The following is a 12,602-nucleotide window of genomic DNA, read 5'->3' on the forward strand; positions in this document are numbered from 1 at the left end:
GGTGAGGAAGGACTAGATCACACAGGGCCTCACAGGCCATGGAGGGACATTTTTGGGTTATGTGGCAAATGTTCTTAAGTTGACATTAAGGAGCAACTCCCTATGGGCACTGTGTGGGTGTTTGGATTATAGATCCCTGGAAAGAAGAGCAACTACAACTAATGCTTTCTAGGTCTATTGTGAGCCAGGTATTTCACATCCATTCTCTAACACAATCCTCACAGCAACTCTGAGAGCTGTATACCATTATTATCTTCATTTTATAGCTGAGAAAAGTGAAGTTTGAGAGGTTGAGTAATAGGCCAAAGGTCTTACATCTCATAAGTGACAGTCTAATAGATTCCACTTGACCCTTAAACCTTCATTTCCCACTGCCTTGTATATTATTAAAATTTAAGTCTGCTCATAGCTTTGAACTGAAAGAAAATAGGCAATATCAGAACAGATCAGGCTGAGGGGAAAGTACAACTTAAAGAAAAACCAAAACCATCTGAACAGTGGGGATGTTTTCAGTTAACAGCAGTATGGTATTGGAATAACTTATTGATAGTTTGAGATCGAAATCTGTTTATACAACTCAGCAACCACAGACCAATTATTCAACTATAACAACTATATAAAACCAAACACACAGGCCAGGTATTGTGGTTTATGCCTGTGATCCCAGCACTCTGGGAGGTCAAGGTAGGAGGAACTCTTGAGGCCAGGAGTCTAGTAGCCTGGGCAACATAGTGAGATCCCATCTCTACAAAATAAAAATAAATTAAAAAATAAAATAACATGGCTAAGCAACCATCAGAATCAGCATAGATGGTATTTTCCTCCCCTTGGGTTCCTATAAAAATATTGATATTCTCCAGGTACAATAGAACAGTCAGACCTATAACAGATAAGCCCCAAAGTTGATTAATCAAGGATCCTCTAAGCTAACTCAATAGCTAATAAGACTGCATGTCTGTGTGTGCATGTGCAGGTTCTCACATATTCAGATGTGCATGTGTGAATAGCGTTCACAGAGTCCTATACTAGGCACTTTGCGGGAAAAGAAAAAAGAATTCAAGTACTCACATTCTAGCTACTCAGTGTTCATAGTTTGTTGTACTTGGCAAATCTGTGAGTAAGACTTGGTACATGGAGTGAAATAAACTTTATATTCACTTAACATTTATATATTAAGTTCCTACCATATGCCTAGTAGTAAGGGAGTTGTCTTTTAAATGTTTTTAAATTAACCAGAAAACGACAACATTCTTGCCAAAATGAAGAAGCAGAGTCAGCTTTAGGAAATTGAAGTGATTAAGAAACCGGAAAGGTGTTTCTTGCTTTCTGACTGTGTTTGGATCTGTGTTAATGAGTCACACTAATCCATTTTTGATGGACTAGAAAGAAAAGTCCCTTAAAAGGCAACCTGGAAAAATAGTCATACTTCCAAAATTATCTACTGATTTTTAAATAGGCTAGGGAGAAAGAGTGTCTTTTCACATGTGGCCCAGATTGGCCCCAGGTGACCAGATGCATCACTCTCTCAGCAGTGTGAATACAGGCAAACTCTGCTTTATATGGCTGCTGTGTTTCTGAAAAGGGATTTGTTTTTGGTGACCAGGGTGAGTGCTTTTGTCAAGCGACAATTCATTACCTCACAACTCTTTGTAGATGCAGATTTTTTTTTTTTTTTCCTTTTTCTTTTTTTGAGACGGAGTTTCGCTCTTGTTACCCAGGCTGGAGTGCAATGGTGCGATCTCGGCCCACCACAACCTCCGCCTCCTGGGTTCAGGCAATTCTCCTGCCTCAGCCTCCGGAGTAGCTGGGATTACAGGCGCACGCCACCACGCCCAGCTAATTTTTTTGTATTTTTAGTAGAGACGGGGTTTCACCACGTTGACCAGGATGGTCTCGATCTCTTGACCTCGAGATCCACCTGCCTCGGCCTCCCAAAGTGCTGGGATTACAGGCTTGAGCCACTGCGCCTGCAGATGCAGATTTTCCTTATGTGTTTGGTTTAAAGGGGTGTACCCAATAGGTGGATTTCTACCTATTCTATGACTCTCCTCTCATAAAAACAGTATCACATGATAGTGCCATGATGTGCTTGTGATACTTTCACCCAGGTATCCTACAGCTTTGGGACACAGTTTCCCCTCCATTCTCAAGAGACAACAAGAAATGAAGTTCTCTGAGAAGGAGGTGAGAGAAAATAATTTTATATTTACTGAGATAATTCTAGTATCTACAATTATTGATTAAGCTCTTTTGTTGGACAGTAAAGTGACTGATTTTTTTAAAAAAACTAATTCTCACATATTAAATAAAAATAATACAACAATTGTTTGTTACAGTTTTCTACTGCCGTTCTAAGACTGGAAGACCAGTCGTGGCTTGGCTTCTTTGCTTAGCATATGCTCCTGGATAAGACTTCTCTATACACAATTATGACAACATCATATGTCATGGTATGTCGAATTGTTTAGCTTTTGGAAGGACGAAGCTGAGAAGTAGTACCAACTCCTGCCCTTCCCATGTGGGCTTCTTGAATTATCACCAATTGTGTTCCTTGCTGCCTTGATTACAATAAGAAAGCACTCAGGTTTCCTTTTTTACATTCCCAACTTTAGATGTATTCATTCATTTTTCCATTCAAAACTCATAACACATGTGTTGAGTCGACTACTACCTATGTTGTGTCTATCATAAGCAAGGCATGAAGTGTATAAGTACAATTGAGGGTGAGATATAAAACCTGCCTTCCAGTAATTTACAATGTAAAAAGGAAAAAATATATGAATGCGGTCACCACATATACCAATAATTACAATATACGAAAGAATATAAACCACAAGAGAACAGTTAAGAACTATGAGAATCCATTCTTAGCTGTGAGCATCAGTCAAAGCTTCTTTGAGCCGGGCCTTAATGGATGGATGGTGGTAAGAAGCCAAGGGTGAAGAAGAAATTTCAAGCAGAGTCCAGCACGAGAGGTACAGATGCAGGAAAGAGTAAGGCTTTGGTGGAGAGTGGTGGAGCATAGTGTGAGAAAGGAGAGAAGACGAGGAGAAGTGGGAAGGGTAGGATGCACCTACCCTTCAAAGGGAGTCTGAAGTGCCATTCTGCGGCACATCTATGTCATTCTGAGGGTGAGGGGGCATTGCCGAAGGTTCAGCTGGGCTGAAGAAAGATAAATTTGGTGATAGACAGTGGAGTAGAACAGAAAGAGACAAGATAGACTGATAGGGACACTCTGGAAGTAGTTTAGCGAAGAACCTGAGCTTCAGCAAGCTTTAGCAAGATCAGAAGGCTGGACAGAGACAATAACATTTAGTGGTTGCTGTTAAGATGACGGAGACTGCAGGGCCTAGGATGATGCTGAGATTTTTGCCAAGCCAACCACTGACCACAGCACTTCCCTCCCCTTCTCTGCCAAGTTACCTTTTTCAAAAGTTCCCGTGTTAGAGCTTACTTTCTGGTGGAGGATATGAAAACAATAACAACAACAAAAACAGTATTCCCTTTGGTTTGCACTCTTCCCTGCTCCCATTTTGTCCTGTGTTTACCACCTAACATATTATCAATAGGAGATTTATTTAAAAAAATGTTCCATTCTCTGGACTTGAAGAACTTAGATATTAAGACTATAGGATTATATAAGATTACCTATAGATTATGCATTTAATTAAAGCTACCATAGGTTATTTCTAACACATGGCCTACTAAATTATCTGTAACTTATTTCTCAGAATTTAATAATTATAAATTAGCTTTATCAAAAGACAAAAATGAGCCAAAGAAAAACCTGTAAAGTGTTAGCCTTAGCAGTTGTACCCTTTTTGCTAGAGTTTGAATATATTCCCCAAAGTTTATGTGTTAGAAACTTAATCCTCAATTCAACAGTATTAAGAGGTGGGACCTTTAAGAGCTGATTAGATCATGACTCTACCCTCATTAACGCATTAATGGCATTATCTCAAAAATGGATTTCTTATCTCTGGAGTGGGTTCCTTATAAAAGGATGAGTTTGACCCCCTTCTCTCTCTCTCTCTCTCACCCATATGCTGCCTTCTGTTATGTTATGACACAACAGGAAGGCCCTCACCAGCTGCCAGCCCCTGAGTCTTGGACCTCCCAGCCTCCAGAACTGTGAAAAAATTTTTTTTAAATAAATGACTCTCTGGTTTCTGTTATAGCAGCACAAATCAGACTAGGACACCTTTTATAATCAGAGAAAAATATTCCTTTGATTCCAAAAGATTCTCCTTATTAGCAGAAGAAATGAAAATCCTCCCGTCAGGATGGGAAGTAACTTCTAGTTTTATGCTTGGCAGTGTTTAGCTGCCCACCCTGGTAGAGTTAAGCCTCTCTAAGAACTGGGGCAAGCCAAGTCATCTGTACTTTATTTGCTCAGAAATGACACAGGAGGGATGTCAGAAGCATCAACAAGAGGAAAAGTTTAATACTGCTCACAGAAAAAGACAGGCTCTCAAAATCTGATTATTTTTTATTAATAGACCAGTTCTTTGAAATTTGTGTTAGGCTTGATACCTATTCGGGGGGGGGGGGCAACAAAAAAATTCAGCAAAACAGCTGGAAGCCACCTGATAGATGGATTTGCCAGAGAGCTGAAAAGTCTGCATTAGGTGATGAGCATTCTCTTATGCTGCAGGCCATGATTCAGGAGATGGGCTTGGTTTTAACAAAACATGTCTTCACAGGACTGTCTTCATTAATATAAAGACCGCACCCTATTACCTGGCTTGTTGTTGCCACTATTTTCCTTACGGATATATCCATAGTACCTGAACTCATGCCAAGAATCGGGTCTCATTGCCTGACATACTCATTGACTTAACTTTCCTCTGATCATAATAGTCATCTAAAAGTTTCTAAACTGTCATTATGCCAGTGGTTTCCAATATGTGTTTTGAGGATACTGGTATCAGCAATTTGCCAGAATCAGATGCAAACAAAAAAACTCACATTTGGTAAAATTCACTTTTTAGTGGTCTAGGAGCTTTGACAAATACATATAGTCATGTAACCCCAACCATATTTAAGATATACAACAGTTCCATTGCACTGTAAAATTATTTTATGCTCCATTGTGGTCTACTTCTATCTCCAGCCCCTGGCAGCTACTGATCTGTTTTCTATCTCTATAGTTTTACCTTTTCTAGAATGTCATATAAATGGAATCATACAAAATGTAACTTTTTGAGTCTGGCTTTTTTGACCTAGCATTGAGATTAATTTATGTTGTTGTAAGCATGATAATTTATCTCTTTTTATTACTGAGTAATATTCCATTTTGTGGAACTATAATTTTTTAGACATTTATATGTTTATGGACATCTGAATTATTTCTCATTTTTGTCAATTATGAATAAAGTTGTTACAAACATTCATATGCATATTTTATATGAATGTAAGTTTTCATTTCTCTTGGGTAAATGCCTACGAGTAAACTGCTTGCCTTGGTAAATGTATATTTAATTTTATAAGAAACTGGCAAACAGTTTTCCAAAATTTTATACCATTTACATTCCTACCAGCAGTGTATAAGAGGTCCAGGTGTTCTGCATTCTTATCAGCTTTTGACTTTATCAGTTTGTTTGATTTTAGCAATTCTAATAAGGGTAGAGTGATATTTTATTGTGGTTTTCATTGGCATTTCTCTAGTGACTAATGAGGTGGATCATCTTTTACATGCTTATTTGCCATTCATATATCTTTTTTGGTAGTGTCTGCTCAAATCTTTGCCCATTTTAAAACAGGGTTGTTTTCTTATTATTGAATCTTGATAGTTCTTTATATATTCTGGATACAAGTCCTTTATCAGATAAGCATTTTTCCAAATATTTTATGCCATTCTACAGTTAGATGACCATTTTCTTAACAAGGTCTTTTAGAGAGGGAGTCCAATTTGTCATTTTTTTTTCTTCCTATGAATCATATTTTTGATGTCATGTCTAAGGAATCTTTGCCTAACCCACATTTACAAGGATTTTCCTACTTATTTTTTCTATAAATTTTAATATTTTCAGCTCTACGTTTATGCCTGTGGACCTTTTTTAGTTAATTTGTGTATAAAGTACAAAGTGTGGATCAAGGTTCGTTTCTAGAAATTAAAACTTTTTTTTTTTTTTTTTAGAACATGGGATCTTCCTATGTTACACAGGCTAGACTCAAATGACCCTCTGGCCTCAGTCTCTCAAGTAGCTGGGATTATAGGCATATGCCACTGTACCTAGCTCAAGGTTCACTTTGAAATATAAGACTGTCTATTTGTTCTAAAATGAATATTTATTTAAAAGATTTATTTATTTATTTACAAGATTTATTTGAAAGATTATTTATTTAAAAGATTATTCTTTCTCCATTGAATTTTCCTTCCAAATCTGTCAAAAATTAACTACTCACGTAAGTATGGATTTATTCATATCTCTATTGTGTTCCATTGATCTATGTGTCTACCCTTTACAAACACCATACTGCCTTAATTGCTATAACAATATAGTAAGTCTTGAAATCAGAAGGTACAAATCCTATGAATGTTTTCCATTGCATAATGTTGTACACTCTAGACTCTGAATTGAGAGAGTGTAAATCTTTCAACTTTGGGGTTTTGGCTATTTTAGTTCCTTTGTTTTTTTCATATAAATTGGGTTTCCACAGAAAATCTTTTTTTCATTATTATTTATTTATTTTTATATTTTATGTTTTTTTTATTTTACTTCAGGTGCATACTACCTGGGCATTTCTCCCCATGTTGTCCCTCCCCAGCTTCCCCTCCCTTCTCACCCCCCACTGTCTCTCCCCTACCCCCTAACTGCCCCCAGTGTGTGATGCTCCTTTCCCTGAGTCCATGTGTTCTTGTTGTTCAACACCCACTTATGAGTGAGAACATGCGGTGTTTGGCTTTCTGTTCTTTTGTCAGTTTGCTGAGAATGATGGTTTCCAGATTCATCCAAGTCCCTACAAAGGACACAAACTCATCATTTTTTATGGCTGCATAGTATTCCATGGTGTATATGTACCACATTTTCTTTGTCCAGTTCATCATTGATGGGCATTTGGGTTGGTTCCAGGTCCTTGCTATTGTACACAGCGCTGCAGTGAACATACGTGTGCATGTGTCTTTATAGTAGAACAACTTACAGTTCTTTGGGTATATACCCAGTAATGGGATTGCTGGGTCAAATGGAATTTCTATTTCTAGATCCTTGAGAAGAAAATCTTGTTTGTAAATATATTGGGATTGCATTGAATTATAGATCTATTTGGGAAATAAATGATATCTTAACCACAGTAAGTCTTTTAATCCACAAAATGACATATTTTTTCATTTACATATATCTTTTTGACTTCTTTTATTATTAGTGTTATAGTTTTCAGCAAACAGATTTTGCACATATTTTGTTAGGTTTGTACCAAAGTACTTAATATTTTATGGTGCTATTTAAAGTGCTTTTAAAAAAATCTTATTTTCTAATTTTTCATCAGTGATATATAGAAGCACAATTAGTTTTTATATATTGACTTTGTATAATGTAATGTTGCTAAACAATTTTGGATATTCTTTGGAGTTCCTTACGTAGACAGTCATGTCGTCTGTGAACAGCTTTATTTCTTATTCTCTAATAAAGAAATATCCTTTATTTATTTTTTCATGCTGGCGAGAATCTCCAACACAATGTTAAATAGAGGACATCTTTGATTTATTCCCATTTAAGAAGAAAAGCACTTAGCGTTTCTCCATTAAGTATCATGTTAGCAATAGGATTTTTGTAGATTCTCACTATTGAACTGACAAAAGTCTCTTCATTAACAGTTTCTTGAGAGTTTGGTTTTTTAAAACCATGAATGCATGTTGATTGTCAAATGCTTTTTCTGCATCTTTAATATAGTTGTTATTTGTCTTCTTTAGTCGGTTGATAACAGTGGTTACATTGATTTTTAAATTTTTCTTCTCTTTTTTCTTTTTAACTGTTTATTGCTATATCTCACAAAGCTTACAGATTGGCAAATTCTTTTTTTTTTTTTTTTTTATATCTTCCACCCTGCTTGGCAAATTCTTTTTTTTAATAATTTTTTTGATGGGGGTGCTGGACACAGTGGCTCACACCTGTAATCCTAGCACTTTGCTAGGCCAAGTCAGGAAGCTCACTTAAGGCCAGGTGTTCAAGATCGCCCTGGGCAATGTAAGCAAGACCCTGACTCTACAGATAAATTTAAAAATTAGCCAGGCATGGTGGTGATACCTGTAGTCCTGGCTACTCAGGAGGCTAAGGTGAGAAGATCACTTCAGCCCAGTTCAGGCTGCAGTGAGTGATGACCATGCCATTGCACTCTAGTCTGGGTAACAGAGTAAGACTCTATCTCAAAAAAAAAAAAAAAAAAATTCACCATCTTTACTATTTTTTAAGTGTACATTTAAGTGATAAATACATTTATATACATTTTTACTTTTGTACCCCCTCCCTCAACAGAATTTGGTTCTTTTTTATAATTTCTATCTCTTCGTTGATATTTTCTATTTGGTGAGGCATTGTACTCATACTTTCTTTTAGTTATTTATATATGGTTTCTTTTACTTCTTTGAATACATTAAAAGAGCTGATTTAAAGTTTATGTCTAATAAATCTAATGTCTAAGCTTTCTAAGGTACAGTTTCTACTAATTGCTTTTTTAAAACTTTATATGGGCTAAAATTTCTTGTTTCTTTGCATATTTCATAATTATTTTGTTTTTGAAAACTCAACATTGCAAATGATATAATATGGCAACTCTGGAAACCAGATTCTCCTCTCTCTCCAGATTTTGTTGTTTGCTACTTTTTCTTATATTTTGGCCATAATTTTCCTGGAGTAATTCTGTAAAGCCTGTATTCTTTGTCACATGTGACCACTAAAGTTTTTGCCCAGTTAACTCAGTGGTAAGCTAATAATTGGACAGAGACTTTTTTTAAATGCCCTGAACCAATAAGTCTCTGAATCTTTGACAAGGGATTCTGTGTGCATTCAGGGATACACATTCAACATTTAGCCAGCCAGTTGACAACTCTTCCTTAGCCTTTACTTTCTTCTTTCACAGACCCTCAAAGTCATCCATAGGGCCTTCTTAGGTCTTTCCTGAGCATGTACACAGCCCTAGATATGTACACATGTCTACACATGTACATGGTCTTCTAGATTCCCAGAAATAGAACTTTTAAAAGCCCCTATGGATATCTTATTCCCAGCTTTTCCTTTTAAGCTTTTTGGTTAGCCTCTTTTTTTTTTTTGGAGGAAGGGAGGAAGGCAGGAAGGGAGGAAAGGAGGAAGGCAGGAAGGGAGGGAAGGAGGAAGGGAGGGAGGAAGGAAGGAAGGGATGAAGGAAGGAAGAAAGGGAGGAAGGGGGGAGGGAGGGAGGGAGGGAGGGAGGGAAGGGAAGGAAGGAAATCAAGTAATGAGACATTGCCGACCTGGATCTAGAGGTTTACAAGTTGATTTCTTTTTTCTTTTTATTTTTTCTTTTTATTTGAGAGAAGGAAAGAAAAAAAAATGAGTAAAAGAGAGGGTGAAAGAGGAAGAGAAAGAGGGAGGGTGAATGGAAATATTGCTTTATTCTGAAAAAAAATGGGTATTAATAATGGCCAATCAATATTTCATTTAAACCTATGAGTAGGTGTGATGTGGTATTGACAAGAATGTATATTTTGTGTATTTGAAATGGAGAGCTCTATAAATATTTATTAAGTTTACTTGTTCTGGATCTGAGTTCGAGTCCTTGATATCCTTATCAATTTTCTGTCTCATTGAATCTAAGTCTCTATGTATCTGGGTGTTAGGATCGTTAGCTCTTGTTGTTGCATTGATCCTTTTACCACTATATCTTTGTTGCTTTAAAATCTATTTTATCCGATAGGAGAATTGCAACTCCTGCTTCTTTTTATTTATTAATTTATTTATTTTTGCTCTCCATTTGGTTGGTAAATCTTTCTCCATCCCTTTGAGTCTTTGTGTATCCTTGCATGTGAAATAGGTCTGGATGTAACATGCCATTGGGTTTTGGCTGTGTCTTTTGATTGGGGGATTTAGTCGATTTAAATTTAGGGTTACTGCCATTTGATGTTAACTGGCTGTTTTATCCATTCATTGATGTAAATTCTTCTTTATGTTGGTGCTCTTTACTTTTTGGTATATTTTTAGAAAGGCTAATACTGGTTGTTTCTTTCTGTGTGTAATGCTTCTTTCAGAAGCTCTTGTAAAGCAGGCCTGGTGGTAATAAAATCTCTGAGTACTTGCTTGTTCATAAAATATTTTATTTTTCCTTCAGTTGTGAAGCTTAGTTTGGCTGGATATGAAATTCTGGGCTGAAGGTTCTGTTCTTTGAGGATGTTGAATATTGGCCCCCACTCTCTTCTGGCTTGTAGAGTTTCTGCTGAGAGATCTGCTGTAAGTCTGATAGGCTTGCCTTTGTGGGTAACCTGACCTTTCTCTCTGGCTGCCCTTAGTATTTTCTCCTTCGTTTCAACCCTGGTGAATCTAATGATGATGTGCCTTGGGGTTGCTCTTCTTGAGGAATATCTTTGTGGTGTTCTCTGTATTATCTGGGGTTGAATATTGACCTGCTTTGCTAGTTTAGGAAAATTTTCCTGAATAAGATCCTGAAGGGTATTTTCCAGCTTGGATTCGTTCTCTCCGTCGCATTCAGGTACACCTATCAAACGTAAATTTGGTCTTTTCACATAGTCCCACATTTCTTGGAGACTTTGCTCATTCCTTTTTATCCTTTGTTCTCTAATCTTGTCTTCTTGTTTTATTTCATTAAGTTGGACTTTGACCTCTGATATCCTTTCTTCTGCTTGAACAATTCGAGTGTTTAAACCTGTGCATACTTCTCGGAGTTCCAGTATTGTATTCTTCAGTTCCATTAATTCACTTATATTCCTCTCTAAGTTGTCTATTCTCAATAGGATTTCATCAAACCTTTTTTCAAAGTTCATAGTTTCTTTATGTTGGGCGACAACATATTCTTTTAACTCACAGAAGTTTCTTATTATCCATTCCTTGAAGCGTGATTCTGTTATTGGGATGTGCTCGTTCTCCATCAAGCCTTGTTCCATTATTAATGTGGAACTGTGATCATCTTTAGAGGGAGACGCGTTCTGATTTTGAGTATTCTCAGCCTTTTTACGCGGGTTTCTTCCTATCATTGTAAATTTATCCTCCTGTCGACTTTGAAATTACCAACTTTCAGATTAGGTCTCTTGAGTGGACGTCCAAGTTGTTAGTTCCCAGGGCCAGAACAGCGAGATAAGATTGATGGTGCTTTTCTGCTCAGGATTCTCCTGTCTGGCTTCCTTCTTGTGTCCAAAATAGGTGACTCTGCCTTCCCGGGGCTCCAAACCTCGCTCGGTCAGAAGGGGAACCAGTCTCGTTTACTCTGTGCCGAGAGCTGCCGCGACGAGGTGCCATCATAGCCGCTGCGCCGGCCTCTGGAGTCGTGCTGGGGGCCCGTGTGGGTCCTCCAAACCTCGGTCTGAAGGGGATCCAGCCCTGTTTGCTGTGCTCCGAGAGCTGCCGCGCAGAGGTGCCTGCGAAACCGCTGTGCTGGCCACAAGAGTCGTGCTGGCGACCCGTGTGACTCCTCCACTGGGGATCTTCTGCTCTGTGAGCGACCTGAATTTGTCTGAAAGTGTGGCATCCTCTAGTTCTCTGCGCTTTAACTGAGAGCTGCAATCCCGAGATGTTAGCGATCGGCCATCTTGGATCCTCCCCCCTGGTTGGCCTCTTATCTGCCTCAACAGTTATCCTTAGGTAGCTATAAAGATAGACAATTACATTGAATTGTTTTTGACAAATGCTCCATGGAAAAGGCTTTTTACACTGAATGAGCTCTGAGACAGGTCAAATAAAGACAATCTTGTAAGTGGAGTCTTCCAAAGAACCACCAGACAGGCCAAATCGTGACAATGCTCTGTAAGCGCAGCTTTGAAGGAACTCCGAACTCGTTCTGTCCACGCCAGTGGCTGCCAGGCTCCTGCTTCTCACCATGATTTACTTAATTGGCCTATGAGGATTTTTTTTAGGCTAGGAAGGAGTAACACAGATGAAAACTGATGAAAGTATGAAAGTTTTCTCTGATGCTAACACAATAGAGTTGGGGTGGATTAGGGTGGGAGAATTTTCATTAGCTCCAAGATTTGATAAGCTAATGGTCAAAGGGATTTCATCACAAAAACTGAAAAGTGTTTCTGAAGTAGAAAGTTAGTTTCATTAGATCTCACAAGATAGAAAACTCCATGGCAATGGTCTGCTTATTCTCTCAGGAAATTTTTGTACAAATTATTTAAGTCTACACATTCACCCTAGAACACCCTTGGGTTTATTCTTGGGCCTATAAAATAGGAAGAAATGTAAGAGATTGTTCGTATGAGGGAATGTGTTATTTTTCCGGGTCCATGAGCGGGCGTAGTTTTAAGGGCAAGAATTTCCCAGCGCCATGCCCGCCCCCACCCCAAACTCTCTCCATCCAGGAGATTCAACAGTTTATGTTTGAATTTTGCTGGCGCAGGAAGAAACTAAAGGTCAATCACTCCAGCGGAAGTTCTAAGGAACTCCTTTCCTTGG

Source organism: Callithrix jacchus, chromosome 12 (genome assembly GCF_049354715.1).
Source record: "Callithrix jacchus isolate 240 chromosome 12, calJac240_pri, whole genome shotgun sequence".
In the NCBI taxonomy this organism is placed as follows: Eukaryota; Metazoa; Chordata; class Mammalia; order Primates; family Cebidae; genus Callithrix; species Callithrix jacchus.